We start from the raw sequence: 22,500 nt of genomic DNA, 5'->3' as shown, positions 1-22,500 counted from the left end.
CAGTCAGTAATTTTGCACGATTATTTACAAATCTGCTCTTGCAATTTGTTTTAGGTGTTTACAGGAGATTTTTGTCTCCAGTGTTTTCATCCCCATTTAAAATGTTTCTGATCAAATTGATTTGTATCATGTAATTTGTGCATCCCTTCACATTAAAATAAAATAAAATAAAAAGAGACTAAGCCGAACAGAAAATAAATAAAATTAAATAAAAAGGGACTAAGCTGAAAAGAAAATGAATAAAATTAAATTAAAATAAAAAGGGACTAAGCTGAAAAGAAAATGAATAAAATAAAAAATAAAATCCTTCAGAATAAACAACAAATAAAAAAAATTAATAAAAATAAAAAAACCTCAAATAACTTTAATTGCATTAGAGGCTCAAATGCTTAATAACATTTGCATGTATTTATTTAATCTGAACGAGATTTGCAATTTGCAATAATCCATATGGACACACCCAACTGTTGGATTAAAGTGTAATTTAAATTTTCTTCTATTTTTAATTAACCCAATGTTGGGTACGACAACCAATCATTATTTAGAGTAGATATGAAGAAATGTACTTGTTTTATTTTCATATATATTTTAGATTTAAATATATACCAGCCAGTCATTTTCCGTTATTATTTATTTATAAATATACTCTTGCAATTTGTTGGAGGAGATTTTTGCATGTCTTCAGAGTGTTTTCACCTCCATTTAAAACCTTTCTTAACAAACTGATTTGTAGCATGTCATTTCTGCATCTATTTACATAATACAATAAAATCCTTCAGAATAAACAGCAGCTTAAAAAATAAACACACCTCAAATAACTTTAATTGCATTAGGGGCTCAAATAATTGATAACATCCACAGTTATTTATTAAATATAAAGAAGATATGCAATACTCTTTATAAAAAAAAAATGTAAAAAAAATGCTGGTTTGTTGTTGCTCAGTGTTGGGTCAAATTGCGAACAAACCCAACTGTTGGGTTAAATAGAGTAATTTAAATTGTTTTCATATCAATTTAAAGCCCTTCTGAAATGTGCATCCCTTTGAATTAAAATGAAATGAAATAAAATCCTCCTGAAAAAAAGGAGCTTTAAAAAAATAACTTAACATTACTTTAATTGCATTAGAGGCTCAAATACGTAATAACATTCACATTAATTTATCATATCTGAAGGAGATTTGCAATACTCTTAAAAAAACAAAACAAAGCTGGTTTATTGTAGCTTAATGTTGGGTCAAATTATGTACAAACCCAACTTGGGTTTAAAAGTATCTTGTAATTATAATAAAAAAAAAAAACCTAATGTTGGGAATGACAAGCAATTATTATTTAGACTGCAGATAAAGGAATGCGTTTGTTTTATTTTCATATATCTTTTATATTTAAACATATACCAGCCAGTTAGTCATTTTTCATGACTATTTATTCATAAATATACTCTTGTAGGTTGTTGGAGAAGTTTACAGGAACTTTTTGCATACCTTTAGAGTGTTTGTATCCCTGTTTAAAACCTTTCTGAACAAATTGATTTGTGGCATGTAATATGTGCATCTCTCAGCATAATAAAATTAAAAAAAGAACTAATATAAAATAATTCTGAATAAAAAACAGCTTAAAAATAAATAAATTAATTAATAAATCACACTTCAAATGACTTTAATTGCATTAGATGCTCAAATACTTAACAACATTCACATTTATTTATTATATTTAAACAAGTTTTTCAGTACTCCGTAAATATGCTGGGTTGTTGTAACCCAAAGTTGCGTCAAATACTGACAAACCCAACTGTTGGGTTAAAACGTGTATTTTGTAGTGCAGATGTGTTTCATTTTTATATTTTTTTTTTTCATATTTAAATATACACCACTATATTTGTAGAATATAATGAAAGCAAGGTGTCACCACCACTTTTTTTTTAATTAGTATTTTAACTCAGTCATTTTGTATTTAATCTCACTTCAAATGGACTTTAAAATGTCATTTAAATTTGCCACAAACAATATCATACAATTGTATACACATACACATGTATGCAATATTATATATTACAAAATAACATGCTTGTTTTTTTTCAGTATACATTAACTACATCAAAGTTCATCGTCATCATTTCTAAAGATTTATTAGTTTCGTGCGTAATTTACATTCATATGTATTCATATTTTAATCATCTGCACCACAATGCTCATTTTCAGTGCAGTAAAGCATATTGTGACCAGCGGCTTTCAAGCTTGCAAGTTTAAATATGTACATTTTGTTTAAATTATTAACTTAAGTTAATTATTTAGCTATTGTCCATGCTGATGGCACAATTCATTGGTATGCATCTTCTGTAGCTGCACCAAAACTTTATTTCCCATCCTTCCTCTGAGAAGTTGTCAACATCTGATTTAATTTTTTTCTAAAGTAGTGCTAAAAGCTTGTTGGTAAGACAGGAAGAAAAACCATAATTACATTTTACAAACTCTGAAGAAGAAACTGTTCATGGTTTAAATGCAGCACTTTCAGTCCCTCAGATTTAATTGGAAGATGAAGCTCTACAATAATTATAACAAAGATCATCAAGCCTGTGTCTTTATCTACGATTCTTCATTAATGTTTGAGGAACTGCGCATATATTTTGGTAATGCTGCGGAATTGATAGTTCCTGGAAAACTGTGATCTCAGCTATCAATGATCTTTGGTCTTCAACTATTTCAAAATCAATCAAAGTACTTTATCTGGGGGATATTCTTATTAAAGCTGAAAAGAGGATATTTAATTAGATTATTATTGGCTAAAACTGCATAAAGAAGATCCACCAACTAAAGTCAAAATGGTTCAAAATAGTAGCAGAAGTTGAGGAAATTACAAAAAAAAAAAAAAAAACAATTCTTTGAAAACAAATGGAGACAACGGCTGGCTCTCTACTCAACCACAAAATCATTGCTGATATCTGAACATTTATATAAAGGTTATGCATCACTTATAAAAAATAGGATTGGCAACCTTTCATTTTTGTTATTTCAGTTGTTGTTGTTGTTGTTGTTTCTGGTTAAAGGTGCATGCAAGTATTATTACTTGTCTATAAATCACTAAATGGCCTAAGAGCTCGATACATTACAGATATGCTCACTGAATACAAACCTAACAGATCACTCAGATCATTGGAATCAAGTAAATTAGAAATACCAAGAGTCAGGGCCGGAGTGAGACTCCTTTTCAGCCCTGGAGTTTCAAGCCTTAGACCGGCTCACCTCAGTTCACCACTGACTATAAAATAAGGTCATTTCCATTTCAGTTTCTAATGACACTATCACGTCTTTTTCAAGAGTATTGCTGCTTTAGAACTTCAAATATTCAACAACCCCTACAGTATTATATGTCATAACAATAAAAAATGAAAATAATAATAATAATTACTGTGTGAGGTCTGAACACAGGTCGGTAGCGTCATAACGCAACGTGCTGACCACTGGACCACAATGGCGCTGTTATGATAGTGCTACGAAACTTTAACCACAGTATTTCTCTGTATTGATGGTTTAATCTTTTTCTCCCCTTTTTAGATTTCTGATCAAGTTATGTCAGATTTATTAATGTAGTGAATCGTCTGATTTTCATTGAGCAGGTGTAATATTCATTAATATTAATTATTCAAATTTTTATATTCACTAAGATGCCGCTGTTCGGGGTTGAATGATAGTTACATCATCATTAACCTGCAGGCTGCATTTTGTTCACGGGGCTGCTAGAAAATAAATAAGAAGAGCAGAGCTACGGCAAAATAATGAATAAAAAGAGTGAGGCTATGGTCAAATAAATAAACAAATGAAAAAAAGTGCGACTGCTGAGAGTGCAAGCAGCTAGGGACACCAGCCCACTCGGCCAAAAAAAAAGGACTGGCCCACCGGGAATTCTCCCAGTCCTCCCAATTAGCCAATCCGGGCCTGCCAAGAGTTCAGTCAGAGCAGGGTGATTCGGCCTTCAGCTACTAACAGCGCCCCCCGCTGCTGGAATCAGCTTTCAGAAATGATCAGATGTGCTCCAACATTAGGTACGGTCACATCAAGACTGAAACGCATCTGTTTAGCTGTGCCTTTACTGAATGAGCACTGTGCTACGTCCGACAGATCACACTATTGTGTCTTTCTTTTCTCTTTCATGTCATTTTAATCTGTTTTTAATCTCTTTCAGTATTTGTTTTTATTTTCTTGTACTTCTCTTTTATTTCTGTTTATGTTGTTACGTCCCGACCAGTCTAGGGAACAATAACAAGTGTAAATAAACAAAGAAATAAACTCAAATACACAATTTAGGGTTTTCCCCTCCTCCTGTCCCAACTCACAATAATCACAACGCTTATCAAGTAGTAACAATATTTATTATTTTCTTAGACAACAAAGATAGAAGCATCTCTTCGGAAGGGAATCCAGGCCAAAATAATAAACAAAGACAGCTAACTTGCGGGGAAATAATTCTAACTTACCTGCTCAAATAAAAGTACCCCAAATAAAATTACAGCAAACTTCCCTTTCTCCCTTGCTGCCACAAACCAGGAGAAAACGTTTTAAAGTAAATGGCGATTCCCAACCTACCGCTTCTGTTTCTAACCAAAAATAATATATATATAAATATTTAATCAGTGAAAAGCCAACAGGTTCAGATTTAACAGAGAGCCGTTTTAGAAAATAATTAAATTGTCAGTAACAGAAATCGATCAATTCACACCAAGTCAACCAACAATTTGGGGCAGGAGATAGGAGACGCTCGGAACAACAGCGACGACGACGACGACGACGGAGATTTGCGACCTGCACCGAGCAGAAAGATCACTTTGAATTGTCACGGTGTATGAAACGTGCTACTGAAATAAACTTGCCTTGCATGTTTCTAAAAGAAAATCAATAAAAAGTGTAAAAAGTGTCTCCAGTGTCTTAAAACTGATGTACAGTGTCCTACAGTCCATGTTCCTGTCCGTATCGTGGTCAACACAAGCCTCCGATGACCCTGATAAACTTGCACGCCTTTAAAGTCTCAGAAACAGTCCTGTTGTTTCTGTTTTGGGTTTCAGGCCAGCTCCTGTCTCACATGACCTGATGGCTATCACTTTGCATGTTCAGCCTGCTTGAGTTTCTGCCAGAATTTTGACACACAATTATCCAGCCTCCGGCGAAAACGCTGTTTGACGGAGCATCCGGATTTTTATACAATGTTTTCTATATCTTTTTTCTGAAGTCTTAAATATTATTTTTGTCCATGTGTTGTGCGATAAATCCATTAATTGACTATTTTGACAGACCTAATATCTCTGCTTTGATCTGTTGATATGTGATCCAAATATGCATAGCTTGAAACAGACGAAAATATGATGGAAATATGATCCCAATGTTTTTTTGAGCGCCAGCCTCCACACAGGTCACATGACTAAAAACTATCAATTCTAAGCAATGCTTTTTCATGAGGTGTTTCTTCCTCGTGTCTGTCCTCATCTGCTCTGCTGTGGGTTCAGAGGTCAATAGTGTCCAATGCGAGCTAAATTTGAGCGAGTTCTCTCTGATGCCCCAATTTTCCTGCAGATTATAGCTGCTGTCGGCTCTCTCCATGTCCCTGTGGAGGAGAGAGTTTGGGAAGACAGCGAGAGATGAAATGATGCGGAAAATACGAGAGGTGACAGAGAGAGTCGTTCTGTTCCTAAAACTAGCAAGTTGCCTACATAGACAGCAATTTAAAGGCCACTTTAGATCACTTGGTGCACATTTATATAAACACATCCTTCTTGGAGTAGGCAATCCCATAACGTTTCCTCCCGTTGCTCCAGTTTCCAGCCCACAAGTCCAATCACATGCACTATAGGTGAACTGAATAAACTAAATTGGCTGTAGTGTACGAGTGTGTGAATGCGTGTATGGGTGTTTGCCAGTACTGGGTTGCAGCTGGAAGGGTTTCTACTTCGTAAAGCATATACTGGAATAGTTAGCGGTTCATTCCGATGTGGTGACTACTGACAAATAAGGGACTAAGTCGAACGAAAATGAATGAATGGATATGCAAGTCACTCAATATAATTCAATACAGTGTTTTTCTCAAGTAGTCCAGTTAAAAATGCACAATTATTTAGTAATTATAGGTGATGTGTATTTTAAAGTTATGGCAGGATTGCATTATCAGCTTAGCTAATGTCAAACCCATCAAGCCAACCATGTTTTGTTCACCCCATGCTATTTTTGTATTATTTATATGCTGTTATTTATAGTTTTATATATATTTTTTCCATGTAAAAAATGATTATTGATTGATTGAAATCATGAAAAAGGACATAAGACAACTTAATTAAGACAATTAAGACAACTTAAATAATTTTCCCTCACTTTTAATACTCAATCAAGGTTTTATTTGTTAAATGTTTCTTTTATATTCTGCTTTCTTCTCTGTCTTTAGTTCTTCTATGTACAGCACTTTGGTCAACTTTGGTTGTTTTTAAATGTGCTTTTTACATAAATATTGTATTGTATTATATTAAATCATAATCCGATTTTTTTGTGTGCATATCATCAAGTCCTAATTTCAATTATTTTTATTCTGAGGCAGAAAAAACTCTGTAAAAGGTTGCGCAATATTCATTATGTATGATATTGCAACTGTTGCTGTGTTATTGTGCAAGCTGACATTAAAAAACAAATCTTAAGAGTCCTAAAGCACTGACGATGTCTATAATTCAAGTTATGAAAGCAAAAAATCTGCCAGTTTGGGTTTATGTTTTATCTTTATAAGATATGATCAGTAATATCACAAGCAAGAGTGCTCTTTTTAAACCTCCAGCATGAGAAATGTATATTATACAATAGTCCAACAAACAAGAAATTTCAGACACATTTACATTTCAGACTAGAATTGTCATCATTCAGAAATTTGATACCAATCGGTATTGAGATTTCACGAAAACGTGCATTTCCCACTAACATTTGAGCGTGTTTTTAAACAGCGCTGATTTGCCATTGTGTTCACAAGATCAACAGAAATGACTGTGATTGGCCGTGAAGGTCATCAGTTCACCGAACTTACCTCTGTTTACTGAGTGTGACCACAGATACAGGGTCACTGGAGCAATTAAAGCTGTAAAGATCAGCAGATTCATCATTGGATCGCTTATGTCAGCTTATAAACAGACCTGCTGATCTTCCCAGCCTTAAAATGCTCCAGTGTCGCTGAATCTGTGGTCACACTCAGTAAACAGCGGTGAGTTTGGTGAACTGATGACCTTCACAGCTAATCACAGTAATTTTTTGTTGAGGACGTGAACACAATGGCAAATCAGCGCTGTTTAAGAACGCGCTCAACAGCGCTCAAATGTTAGCAGGAAATGGACGTTTTTTAAATTTCAGTATCAATTGGTACCAAATTCTAGTATCAAGACAGTATCATCACTATTTCTGACACAATATTGGCAGTTTTTTTTTCTATTTCTCCAATAGAAATAGTTCAAACCAAAACCAAAGCAGAACATTAGTTATTCAGATGAACACAGTGAGTAAAATATTAATTTATTGCATTACTTCTAAATGAATCATCAGTTGTTTTGAATGAATCGTTCAAATAAATGATTCAGTGAATCACTCATTAAGATTGGGATCAACTGCCAGGTTTGATTCGTAATTATTTATTTTTCAATTCAATTCAGCTTCATTTGTATAGCGCTTTTACAATGTAGACTGTGTCAAAGCAGCTTTACATAGTAACTGGCACAAGGTAGTTCAGTTTTGTGTTTAAGTTCAGTTCGGTTTAGTTCAGTTCAGTGTGCTTTAAAATCATTACTGAGAGTCCAAACACTGAAGAGCAAATCCATCGATGCGCAGCTCTACTGATCCCAAACCAAGCTAGTGGCGACAGCGGAGAGGGACAAAAAAACTTCAGCGATAGGAGAGTGAAGAAAAAGAAAACCTTGAGAGAAACCAGACTGAGTTCGGCTCAAATTTTTCTTATCCATGACCCATTGATTTCTGAATCTTTATATGTGATAATATCATGGTGTTGCAAATTCTAGTCTAGACGGCACACTAAAGTAAGTAAATGCAAGTTTAAGTAAATGCAAATCTGAAACCGAAACCATCAGCTTGAAGAATACTTTCCATTGCTCCATCAGATCAACACGATCCTACACTTTTTACAGGTCTGTGCTTCCTATGTCTGTCTGTCTGAATGGAAACATCTGCTGTAACTGGATTCTTGGTAGCAGATAAGAGATCTAAGCAGCATCAGTCATGTCTGAACACACACGTGATTATATAATGCAGACAGCATCAGTTGGTGGAAATGTGAAACTCCAAAAAGAAAGAAGAAAATAATAAATAATTAAATAAATAATATTATTTAAGACCCTAAAATAGGCAACACGGTGGCTCAGTGGTTAGCACTCACAGCAAAACGTCGCTGGTTCGAGCCTCGGCTGGGTCAGTTGATGTTTGTGTGGAGTTTGCATGCTCTCCCCGCGTAGGTGTGGGTTTCCTCTGGGTGCTCCGGTTTCCCCCACAGTCCAAACACATGCGCTATAGGTAAATTAGATGAATAAAATTGGCCATGGCATACGAGTGTGTGTGTATACACGAGTGTAATTGGATGTTTTTTCCAGTACTGGGTTGCAGCTGGAAGGGCATATAGTGGATAAGTTGGTGGTTCATTCCACTGTGGTGACCCCAGATGAACAAAAGGACTAAGCCAAAGGAAAAAGTATGAATTAAGACACTAAAATACAATTTTTTTTTATTTTTATAAATTGTTATTAAATGGATTTATATGTTTATTTAAATTATTTAGACATGCTTTTTCTTTACTAAAATTTAATTGAACAATTAAAAAAAAAGAGTCTAGTAAATAATTATTTATAAAAGTGAAATTTAAATTAATTTAAAAAATCTCAAACTATTTAAGTTTTTTTTTTCCAATATATTTGTAATAAGCTATTGCTAAACTATGCATTATGTTGTTAATAAATTAGACATGCTTCTTGATTTTTTATTATTATTATTATTATTATTATTATTATTATTATTATTATAAATAAGGAGGAATTAAAACATTAAGTTGCTTTTTATAAATGTCAAATGATGTCATAATAATCCAAAGTCTGACCACACAATATATGCCTTACAAATACTAATTCATTAATTCATTTTATTTTTGGCTTAATCCATTTATTAACCTCGCCACAGCGGAATGAACCGCCAACTTATCCAGCATAGGGCTGGGGGATTTGGCCCTAAATCAAAATCTCAATTACTTAAACATTTTAACTTGATTATGATTAATGAACTTTTTTTTTTTTTTTTTGCCCTTAGAATTCACTGACAACTTTTGTACAGTAAATAAGCTCACATATTACAAGCAAGAGATTGTAGAATATAATGTGCATTGCTTTATTTTAAAATAATTGAAGGAAACACACACGCTATCAACTATCTATAATTATTTATTGAACATCAAAGTTGAACAACTTAAAATAAAAAACACACATTGCCTAAAATGCGGCTCTCCACGCCACCCACTGTCATCGCTGCTTCCAAACTTACCAATCACAAAGCTTGCCCTATGTCTCTTTGCAATGTGTAGTTACATTGTTTTGAGAGGTGCACGGATATATGAAGGCTGCACCGGACCATATGTGCGCTAGGCAGAAGCATAATATCATAATAACATAATAAGCATAAATAATGACATATTAGGTATAAATACGCCTTAGAGTGAGCTCATGTGACTCCATACACGGAAGGTAAAGTAATTGAAAAAATTGACCTGAGAAAATGTTATCGATTATAGGTTCTGATTGTCGATTACTTTTTGATGATTCACCCAGCCCGGGAAATCATTAAAATAATAAAGAAAAAACTAAATAATTATTTCCCAAAATAAATAAAAAGATGTGCAAATATTGGTGTTCGTTATAAGCCAAAAAAAAAATATGAAAAAATGCATGCAATTCCGATATCACTAAAAATCCTACATTGTGCATCCCTAAAGGAAACATCTAAGAATATTTTGAAAAATGATCGGCAAACATAACTAATGCAAACACTGAGTGTAGCATATGTGTGTGTGTGTCCTGTAGGTCCAGGAGGATCTCACTTGTTGTGAGAATAACACAGTGAAGGGCGACGGGATGAAGCCGGTGTCAGCTGACCTGGAGCTGTGAATGTGTGTGAGCCGTGGCTAAAAATACAGCCGCCCAGGAATGACAAACATGTAAAGTCTGATTCTCTCTGGGAGACACAAGGGACCTGCACCAGCCGGCCAAGACAAAACAAGAAGAGCAGAAAATGTGTGCATGTGTGCATCTGTCTGTGTCAACACAAATGTGTGCTCTTTCCACAGAATTCCTGTCTCTTGCATCATATAAAGCACCAAATCCACATTAATGACTGTACAGTAGCAGTGTGCTCGTCTCGAAAACCAAATTGGGTATTATTGGTATTCTGTGGTTTACACAGGGTTGCAAATAATGGTGAAGTTAAATCTCATTTTTAAAAGTCTAATTGTTCTGGAAGCACTTAATCCACTGCTTTCTTATCTGCATTTCAGCTTTCTTAATAATGTGGTACGTCACGGTGTAAATATTGTCACTTTTGAGGAAAAAAAATGTATTCTAAACAGGGCTCGAAATTAACCTTTTTGCTTGGTAGCACCGGTGCAACTAACTTTAAAAATGTAGGCGCATCAGAAAAAATGTAGTCGCACCCACCAATTATAAGCACCGTTACTACAAGTTTTATACAAACATATTTATTGCATTTAAAATCAACACTAATCAAACTAACAAGCAAAAAGTATATATGCAAGCGTGAGGAAAATGTCTCAACGAATTCCTGTTATCACACGAAAATACATTATATATATAAATATATGTGTGTGTGTGTGTGTGTGTGTGTGTGTGTGTGTGTACAATAAAGATGATAATAAATTTTTATTTTAAAATCAGTATATTTTTATAGTTGTTTGTTATATATTTTAATTATTTTTATAAAACTGTAAAACTTACAATTTAAATTTAAATTGTACAATTTAAATACAATTTTACAATTTAAATACAATTTCTGTGAATAAACACTTAAAATAGTAAAATAGTATGAGAAGCAATTTGACAAAACGGTTGGAAATATCTTTTTAGTACATCAAAAAGTGCGGATAATATACCATCAGACAATCTAATCCAGTAAAAACGAGTTCTTAAAATGAAACTAAAAGGTAATATTTATACCTCATAATTAAATAGAAAAATCTGGCAAATAACAATTATTATTATTATTATTTATTTTATTTTTTTGTGGGCGTTCCGCATAGTTCGATTGCGCTATTCTGATTGGGCAGAATGTAAGTATGCTCACTCAATTGCTCTGAGCAGGGCAAGTTAAATAATATACATGTAATATCGCAGCCACTTAGCAAATCGCGATTGAAATTCGATTTCAATTAAATCACACAACCCTATTAATCTCTACAATATTACGGAATGATAATCCTCCACTTCCTCACAGCTCTCAGATCTGCTGTAAATGCTGCTCTCCAAATCACAGTCTATCTCCACTGTGTTCTTGTTTCTGTTGCTACTGTGAAAATCAAACTGAAACTCCCCTTTTCATGCAAACCCTTCCCTCTTTCGCCACTCCCACCAAAACTAAGCCCCACCCACTTACCTGACTTTTTTTTGTGAAAACACCCTGCTGAGACAGGGGAGAGTCATGGCCCTTTAAGATAAAAATTAAAGCAAGCAGTATAGTTTCCTGAGATATAGGGAATTTATTCTAGTTCCACTTGCATTTTAGGACAGGCAAGATGTTTGGATAAAGAAGTTTGATTGCATCCTAAATGTATTCCATAATGCATTTAATAGCCCAACATCATTACAACCTCATACATCCCCTGTGCTGCCACAAGAAATCTGATGTTTATTACAGTCACAGTATAGTAACATATATACTGTACATATACCAGGGCAGCACACATGCAATCATTGCCTAAATTATTTTTCCAGCCTTACATCTTGGCCTGAGTGCAATTTAACACCCTGCAGTGCAAATAAAATGCATTACTTCTGGTATGAAGTGAAAACATTATAGAAAATGTGCAAAAAATAAGTGTGCTTTCTTTTAAATGAGCTACAATGAAAGGATGTGAACATGCTTGGCTGCACCTGTCACATTTGTTCTCTGGTTATGGATTAATAACTTAATTTTTGATTCAGATGGGTCTCTAGGCAACTGAAGCAGGAGATCACTGGATCATGGAGAACACAGCTCTGTGTGTGTGTTTATGTTATAGTGTATCTGTCTTTAGTTTATTACAGAAAACCCTATTAAGACCAAGCTACCTTAAAGCTACAGTAACATCGAAAGTCACGGTTGGTTAATACTTCTATATGTAACAGAGAAGCCATATACATAAATAAATGTGTGTTTGCATTTAAAACCACTTTAGTGTGACGACAGCATCAGCTGAAGCGGGATGGGATGTTTGGAAATGATATTTGCGGTTGTTACGCTGTCTGCGGGGATTCAGTGTCTCTTTACTTTCCCAACAGGCTTTTCAATCAATAAGACATCAAGACAGAATGTCTCTAATAATAGGAGGTCAAACACTGGACAGAACTAATACCACACACACACACACACACACACACACACACACACACACACACACACACACACACACACACACACACACACACACACACACACACACACACGGGTGTAATCACAGAGTCAATGCTGAGCTGTGTCGATACTCATCTGCAGTTCAAATACATGCACAGATGGATCAAATATAATTTACATATCCTAAACTTCATATTAAGAAGAGATCTGTTATGTTCACATGTTTACAAACACTTAATATTCAGTAATACAAATCCAACAATTTCAAGCTGGAAACGGAGACGTTAAACAAACCTAAAACAGAATTCAGTTAGTTTCATATTTAACAAATTGCGCAAAAAGCTTACATTCCATGTTTTTAATTTAACAAAGGAAATTTGTAAATATTGCATAAATAATTTGCAAATAAAGCAGTTTCCATCTTATGTGTTCAAGAAAACAAAATAGCTTAAATGATTAAATATTTGCATTTTAATATAACATGTATTATATTTTTGCAATAAAAATATACAATAAACAATATAATAGTTTAATAATAAATAAATAAATAAATAAATAAATAAATAAATAAATAAATAATAGTGGCTCGTTGGTTGTGCATCCGAGCCATATGGTGTGCAAGCAGCACACACGTGACGCGCGCGCATTTTCCAGGCGAACCAAGTTGAAAAACATCTAAACTTTTCCGAATGCTCTGAGCGCAACACAATTCATGTAACCACAACTAACCAATCTACTTCACACCTTGTACGGAATATACACATTTCAGTATTGGCAGACTAATTACCTCAGACAAACACAGCGCTTACTTTTCTCCATAAACTTGTATCGGATATTGTAAATAAAGCATGTAAGGATGTTACCAGACTGGCTTTTTGGTTTCTTGTGCATCCCAGCCACTAGCTCTCCATCTGAAAGAGTTTTTAGCATAGGGGGTAGTGTAGTCATCCAACTTCACAATCTGTAATGTTGCAGTATGCATTTGATTAATCGTGGCTGGTTCCTTTACTTTAAAGCACATGTTTGATTATCATAATTGTTTTGTTTACAGAGTTTGAGGTTTACTGTATCATTATTACTGACACCTTACAGATGTTAATCTACCTTTATCATTGCACAAACTTTGTAACATTTTATTTATCAAGTTTAAGAGTCTCTTTAACACTTATATCTTTATTTTATTATATAGAGATCAGATATTTTGTTTAAATATTTTAACTATTAAAACTATTTACCCTAGTAATGTTGCAAAATTAAAGTGGTTAAATAACTAAAAAACTCCTAATATTCCTGTTAAAAATATTCAATAATTATCTATATTTCCTTGTTTATTGCACAAAGCAATGATCAGGATCTAAAATGATTGCCTTTGTTTGATTGATACTTGATACTGTATTCTGTTTTTTAAGTTAACTTCTATTCATTGGATACTCCAGTTTCAAGAGACCGCAGTGGAGTTGGGTGGGGGTATTTGAATTGATATATTTCATTATATATATTTTTTTCAGCCAGTACGTTTCGTTATCTTTAAATAAAAATATACTATAAAATAAATAAATAAATATAAAAAATAAATAAATAAGCTAATTTTTTTCCAACATTTCACATTTAAATATATCTTCAAGATTTTAACAGCATTGAATTAAAAACATTTAGTTGACTAAATGAAATGTTTTCAATGCAATAAAATCAAAATGTTACCTGTTAAAAAATAAAATAAATAATATAATAATAATAATAATAATAATAATAATAATAATAATAATAATAATAAATAACAACAGCAACAACAACAATAATAATAACAATAATAAAAATAATAACAACAACAACAACAGCAGCAACAACAACAACAATAATAATAGTAATAATAATAATAATAATAATAATAATAATTATTATTATTATTATTATTATTATTATTATTATTATTATCATTATTGAATGATATGAAAGCAATATCGCCCAGCCCTATTTGCTAATACCCACCTCTGAGTATTTGTCAAAAAACAGCAGGTGACTTCATTGGGGGTTTTCACATGGGCTGTGAAAAAAAAAAAAACACCAACTGTCTGAATTTGGATTCAACTAAAATCACCCCAGTAAATGATGAAAATCCTGTACAACCCACTGAGAAAGTATGGCCACAGACACATTTATTGCTACTAATTTTACCCACCATTGGCTACTGAGAGTCTTAAAAGTCCAGTCACATTTATTAAGCTGATTCTGTATTCACAACCTTGTATTTCTCCTTTTTATTTTTTCATGTTGGCACAGTAGTTATTGATCGCGTTTGGCATCAGCATCCACCTGCCGGGGAGAGAAACTGCCTGGCAAACATGAACAGGATCTTCTTGGGAGTCTTGTTCACAGCTATTGTGAGTCCTAAAGGCCTTACAAAAGCATTTTCTATGAAACGATTGGAAGAACAAGCTGAAGGAAATGCTGACATGCGGGTCCGTAGTGTCTGCTCTGATAACAGACGTGTGCCGTGCCGTCCATGGAAATGAGCCGCGGCCTCTCGTGGGCTTTCTCCTGACATTTACCATTCCCAAAAAGAAAAAAAAAAGAGATGCACGGATGAGCTCTTTGACTCTCATGTCACGCTTCTAATACAAGTTCGGTTTTTCTCTCACATTTGTAAGGAGGGTGTTGATGTGATCTGAAAGCACAGGTTGTAGCTCCTGACACGTTGTTCATTTTTGCAATTCTTTCTGGTTATTTTGTAGATTATAGAGCATTCTGTACTGTGAGAACCAGGGACATTATCACCACAGGACGCTTTATTCAGTGGGTAATGGCCAGATATTTGTTCAGAGACTGGATGTTCTGTCAGAAATTTGTAGCGTTTTTAAGTCATATTTTAATCTTATGTATTTGTCTTGTGAAATGTTTAAGTTGTTCTTCATACTTTAGAAACAGTATGCACAGATGCATGTTAATCAGAACATGGAAAATGAGACGCTTATGATAAAGAAGCAAACCAGTCCAACCTGATGCAGATATTCCAGTTTATAAATGAAATCTTTAGAGCTGTATAATACAAAGTTCCGTTAGATTTGTTTTATTCCGTTTAAATTTAATTTTTATTTTATTTAACTTAAATGATCAAAGTATGATCGATTTATTTTATAGAAATGTAACATTGTAATAATCTGTTACAGGTTACTTATTAGATATACCGGCCACTTTATTAGGTACACCTCTCCGAATGCTCATTAACGCAAATTTCTAATCAGCAAATCACATGGAAGCAAATCAATGGATTTAGGCATGTAGACATGATCAAGACGATCTGCTGCAGTTCAAAGCGAGCATCAGAATGGGGAAGAAAGGGGATTTTGAATGTGGCATGGTTGTTGGTGCCAGACTGGCGTGAGTATTTCAGAAACTGCTGATCTACTGGGATTTTCACGCACAACTATATCTCTAGGGTTTACAGAAAATGGTCTAAAAAACAGGAAATATCCAATGAGCAGCTGCTCTGTAAAACTAGAAGATTCGAGAAACGTTGCCTGGTCTGTGGAATCTCCATTTCTGCTGCCACATTCGGATGCTCGGCTCAGAATTTGCCATCAACAGCATGAAAGCATGGATCATCCTGCCTTGTATCAGCGGTTCAGGCTGGTGGTGGTGGTGTAATGGTGTGGGGGAGATTTTCTTGGCACACTTTGGGTTCATTAGTACCAATTGAGCATCAATGCCACAGCCTACCTGAGTATTGCTGCTGACCATGTCCATCCCTTTATGAGCACAGTGTCTCCATCTTCTGATGGCTGCTTCCAGCAGGATAACACGCCATGTCATAAAGCATGAATGATCTCAGACTGGTTTCTTGAACGTGACAATGAGTTCACTATACACAAATGGCCTCCAAAGTCACCAGAGCTCAATCCAATAGAGCACCTTTGGGATGTGGTGGAACAGGAGTTTCCTGTTCTGAAGGCAAAAGGGCATCCAACCCGATGCTATTCAGGTGTACCTAATAAAGTGGCCAGTGAATATATAATTTAGTTTTGCGTCTGTAACGTGTGGAAAAAACAGAGGTATTTTAATAATAGTTACTTGTAGTATAATACTGACAAACACTAGCACTAGCTTTCATTTATTAATTATATTTAATATCAAATTCTATTTATTATGGCTGGATTCCACAAATGTGACCTTGTTTTTTTACATTACGGAAGTCTCAGTTATCATCTATCTAAATCCAGTTAGCGCTGTGTATTTCATAAGCACAGTTTTCTTCAGGAGATTCAGCTGATGTCACAGAGTCTTTAAACAGCCAGAGATAAGACAAGACATCTGAGAGATCGGGCTCAGCGTCTGAGCTCCAGAGCTGAACCCCACAGTGCCTCGTGCACTGATCCCATCATCAGTGCTCTCGTGCTGGGGACGGAGACTCAGGCGCTCCCCTGGAGATCAGCTGGAAGTGCAAACACAACCAGAGGCTTTTACAGATCAGGCTTTTTTTATAGGCTTATTTATATATCCTTCGTTGTTTACCCTGGAAACCCACATGTCAGCTCTGTGTTGATGTTTGTTTAGTTTTGTTTAATTTTATACTTCAAATAAATCTATAAATCTATATAAAATCTATCTATAAGTGATTGTATTGTTCTACCATACTATCATTTAATCCAGGGGTCACCAAACTTGTTCCTGGAGGTCCGATATCCTGCAGATTTTATCTCCAACCCTAATCAAACACACCTGAACAAGCTAATCAAGGTCTTACTAGGTATACTTGAAACATCCCAACAGGTGCGTTGAGGCAAGTTGGAGCTAAACCCTCCAGGACCGAGATTGGTGACCCCTGGTTTAATCCATGGTTCCATCCATCTGTTCATCCGTCTATCCTCCTATAATTCCATCTATTATTCTGACGCTCCATCTATCATTTGTACTGTTCTACCATTCATCGCTCCATCCATCATTCAATCCATCTGTTCATTTATCAGTCCATTTATCATTCATTTTGACGTTCCATCTATCGTTCCATCTTTTGTTCTATATATCGATCCTTGTACTGTTCTACCATTATTTCGCTCTATCCATCATTCCAACCACCTGTTCTTCCATCCATCCATCCATCCATCCATCCATCCATCCATCCATCCATCTATCTATCTATCTATCTATCGTTCTACCATTCTTTCGTTTTATCATTCCATCCATCTGTTCATCTATCTATCCTTCTAACATTCCATCTATTATTCTATCTTTCTGATACTCTATCAATCCATCTATCGTTCCATCATTCTGACGTTCCATCCCTCCATCATTGTGTTGTTCTACCATTCTATCATTTCATCATTCCATCCATAAGTTCATCCATCTATCCTTCTTTCATTCCATCTATCATTCTAATACCCCATTTATCAATCCAACTATCTTTGTCATTCTGATGTTCCATCTATCATTCCATCTATCGTTCTATTATTGTGACGTTCCATCTATCGTTCCATCTATTGTTCTATCATTCTGACGTTCCATCTATCGTTCTGATGTTCCTATCTATCTATCTATCTATCTATCTATCTATCTATCTATCTATCTATCTATCTATCTATCTATCTATCTATCTATCATTGTATTGTTCTACCATTCTATCTTTTCATCATTCCATCCATCTGTTCATCCATCTATCCTTCTATCATTCCATCTATCATTCTATCTTTCTGATAATCTATATCTATCTATCTATCTATCTATCTATCTATCTATCTATCTATCTATCTATCTATCTATCTATCTATCTATTGTTCCACAATTCTATTGTTTCCTCATTCCATCCATCTATCATTCCATCTATAATTCTGATACCCTATTTATCAATCCATCTATCGTTCTATGATTGATGTTCCATCTATCGTTCCATCTATTATTCTATCATTCTGACATTCTATCTATCTATCTATCTATCTATCTATCTATCTATCTATCTATCTATCTATCTATCTATCTATCTATCTATCTATCTATCTATCTATCATTGTATTGTTCTACCATTCTATCGTTTCATCATTCCATCCATCTGTTCATCCATCTATCCTTCTATCATTCCATCTATCATTCTATCTTTCTGATAATCTATATCAATCCATCTATCTATCTATCTATCTATCTATCTATCTATCTATCTATCTATCTATCTATCTATCTATCTATCTATCTATCTATCTATCTATCTATCTATCTATCTATCTATCTATCTCCTTGTTTTGGCTCGGGGCATGATACTTCTCTCTGCTTTAATGAATTAAACACAGCCGTTTGTTGCTGTATGCAAATCCCTCTGCTGCAGCTCATTTGAATATGGAAATGACCCAGAGAACTCAAACTGTGTGTGAAAGCCCAGAGCTGCGGTGAGGGTTGCAGCCAGCATCAGGTGTGATGTTCAGATGCCCCGTCTCAGTGCCACACATTGTACCAACCGCCGTCTACCAGCTCCCACAATCCCACTGACACATGTTTCTGCCTGCCAGTGTCACTCTCTGCTGCTGCAAGGCAGATAAAATGCAAATTCCTCAAATCTCGGCACCTCTCTCCCAAATCACTGCCATCACTTAAAAACTTTTTTTTTTTTTTTTTGGAAAAGTTTTAAAACTTCAGTACACTAAAAAAAGTTTTGGTGTAAATTTATTAATATAGCACACACATTTGCACTAATTTGCTTTATTTCAAAAATTGACTGCAAGAACAAATTATTTTGAAGGTTGATCAAACATGTGTTCAACCAGCAAGTTTTATTTATTAAAGCTCAAACTGCTTTAAAATTTACATAAATTTAAATTTAATTATGCATCTTTCAAAATTATATTCAACCGGGGGAAAATTACTAGATGCATTTTTTTAAAGTAAAAAAAATTCAAGTCAATGATGGTATAAAAACTTACCTCCAATAAATATAAATTATATTGTTATGTTATTTTGTATAGATGGCAAGATATATTGTCAGGGTTCTGCCACTCTGGTCTTGTAAATTCTTGTTTTGGTGGCAGAGCTCGGACACTAGCCATGTCTGGTCCTGTTTCGGTCTCTGTGTGCGCGCGCGCCATCGTGGGTGTACGCAGAGTGTGCGCGGTCCCGCTTGATGCGGCCGCATGCGCTCTGCGTCCCTCAGACGCGTGCGCTCTTGTACTCGTGTTTGTGTTTTCGTCTGTCTGCAGCGTGATGTTTCATTCCCAGCGTCTCAGTCTAGTTGGTTTTGGTTCTGGTCAGCGCTGGGATGAAGCATGCACGCTGCGTGTGTGAGCGCACGGTGAGTGTTTTCATTCATCGTGTGCTCGTGTCTTGCGTCTGTTGTCAAAGCACGTGTTTTCATTCCCTGTCCTGTTGTGTCCAGCCCTGCTTTGTCCTGCCAGTCCAGTCAAGTTTGTTTGTTTATTTGTTTTATTGTAGTTTTCCTCCTCGGGGTTGTTTGTTTTGCCTTTTTTTATTTTATTGTAAATAAACACCCATTATTTGCTGCACCTGGGTCCTCCCCCCTTTTTCCCCTCCCCGACCGTGACATATATACAGTAACAGAATTTTACCAAAAAAAAAATTTGCATAAATATTATTTTTTTTATATATAAAAATCATAGAAGTTTAAGACTAAGCAATTATGGCCATCAACATAAAAGGAAGAAATAATGCAGAATAAAATCCTATAAACATTTTTGTCTCTCTTTAGAAAACAAGCACTAATAAATCATTCACAATTGTGCAGTAAACGTCCCTCTATTATCATGTACGGTACATTGTCTTTACAGTAAGACATTTGCAGCAGCCGGATACGATCAATAACTGCAATTATGCCATGATGAATGAAAACCAGCGACGTTCAGACAGAGAAAGCTAATCAAATACTGCTTGGCTCATAATAGAGGAGGATCCTGCCAAGAAATGAGCTGTAAACATGGAGGAGATCCCTGATGGAGCCCGCAGGACAGGTGCGCTGCTGGACATGATAATCTTCAACACTACTCTAGGAAATGAACAGGCTATTTTTAAAGAACTGCTATCACAAAGCTGCTGTAGGAAATAATAAGCAGATCCCGAATGCCAGGAAGGTCACGTTTCAGCTCAAAGAGTGTTTGGATTGCAGAAATCAGGGTTCGTACGGGGACTGGAAATCCTTGAAAGTAATTTAATGTAGGGTTTCAAGGTTTGAAAAGTGCTTAGAATATGGATAAAGTGCTTGAAACTGCTCAGAAATGTAATTGTGTTGCTTTCATAATAATTGATCTTGCTAAATGGGTAATAATGATTAATTTAACAGGGTTTTACCTGCATAGAGAATTACTGCATCAAATTGTAAACCACATCCAGCTTTTGACAGAAATCAGGCCACTGATAGACCCCAAGTGATGCTGGACATGTATTTAAATCACATTTAAATCTTAAACTTTCTGAATAATCTAATGTTTTATTTGATAAGATTCCAAAAATAATGCAAAAGTTGTTTGTTCATTCATTCATTCTCGGATTAGTCCGCTTATTAATCATAGGTCGCTGAAGTGGAAAGAACCGGCAGTGTTTGTTTATAGCAAAAATGTTATGCACACCACATCCACCTAATTTTGAGCGAGGAAAAACCCTGATTTAATTCAAATAATCTCTTTGATTTTGCATAACATGAAAACTCTGGAGTCTGTGCAAGTTCCTGTAGTGTAATTTGCTTTTTTTTTTTTAATTAATATAAATTTTTTTTATTATTATTAATTTTTATTAATCAGCACAATCTGAGATTAACACGTAAAAAAAACAAATCTGTATGTTCTTGCAGGGCCTTGAGAAAAAAAAATGTCAAAATGAACTTTAAATTGTGAGAAATATATCACGATGGTACAGTAGGAATAAATTCTCAAAAAAATAAAAACACTAATTAAAACTGAAAATCGCGAGGCAGTGGCGCAGTAGGTAGTGCTGTCGCCTCACAGCAAGAAAGTCGCTGGTTTGAGCCTCGGCTGGGTCAGTTGGCATTTCTGTGTGGAGTTTGCATGTTCTCCCTGCGTTCGCGTGGGTTTCCTCCGGGTGTTCTGGTTTCCCCCACAGTCCAAACACTTGCAGTATAGGGGAATTGGGTAAGCTAAATTGTCAGTAGCGTATGATGTATGGGTGTTTCCCAGAGATGGGTTGCAGCTAGAAGGGCATCCATTGCGTAAAACATATGCTGGATGAGTTGGCGGTTCATTCCGCTGTGGCAACACCGGATTAATAAAAGGACTGTAAGTAAATATTAATTTTTAAATAATTGTTGTTTAAAACAAATACTGCTATCAAAAATGTACATTCTATTAAAGTGGAGTAAACTTAAATAATTGACAAAATAAGCTAAATAATAAAATAAAACACTTTTTTTTTTCACAGGACTCAATCTGAATTTGAATTGTGTTAATTTTAATTATTAACAATTATAATTTAGTATACCAGTGATGGGTTGCAGCTGGAAGGGCATCCGCTGCGTAAAAACATATGCTGGATAAGTTGGTGGTTTATACGCTGTGGTGACCCCAGATTAATAAAGGGACTAAGCTGAAAAGAAAATGAATGAATGAATGAATGAATTATAATTTAATAAAATGCCAAATATAGCATAGTGTATGTTTAGTCAATATTAAGCTCCATATACATCTAAATGATCAGGTGAAGTGGATTTATCAACCCGTTAATTTGATAAAAATTCAACAAAAAAACAAACCATAAATAGGGCAAAGCAAGATAAATAAAAAATCAACAGTAACAGATTTCACAGGGCTCTAGATGGCTCTAAACAGTTTCAAGGTTTATCGCAAGTTGGAAAAGGAGAGGTTGTAAAACTGCAAAAATTTTATGCTACACCGTCCCTACAATATATACAAGTTTGTGTTTTTTACGACTATTTTAT

At 34.8% G+C, this 22,500-nt stretch overlaps 2 protein-coding genes across 4 annotated transcripts in view; both read right to left on the bottom strand.

The window, feature by feature from the left end:
• The window catches only part of katnip (katanin interacting protein), a 1,410,884-nt gene that overhangs the window by 702,844 nt on the left and 685,540 nt on the right, over nt 1-22,500 (bottom strand). The gene's annotated exons all lie outside the window — the stretch shown is intronic.
• The window catches only part of kcnh2b (potassium voltage-gated channel, subfamily H (eag-related), member 2b), a 322,770-nt gene that overhangs the window by 259,080 nt on the left and 41,190 nt on the right, over nt 1-22,500 (bottom strand). The window lies entirely within an intron of this gene.

The sequence above is a fragment of the Danio rerio genome, chromosome 24 (genome assembly GCF_052040795.2).
Source record: "Danio rerio strain M-AB ecotype USA chromosome 24, GRCz13ab, whole genome shotgun sequence".
Classification (NCBI taxonomy): Eukaryota; Metazoa; Chordata; class Actinopteri; order Cypriniformes; family Danionidae; genus Danio; species Danio rerio.
The sequence above is the reverse complement of the archived record's forward strand: the minus strand, read 5'-3'. Positions and strand labels throughout refer to the sequence as shown.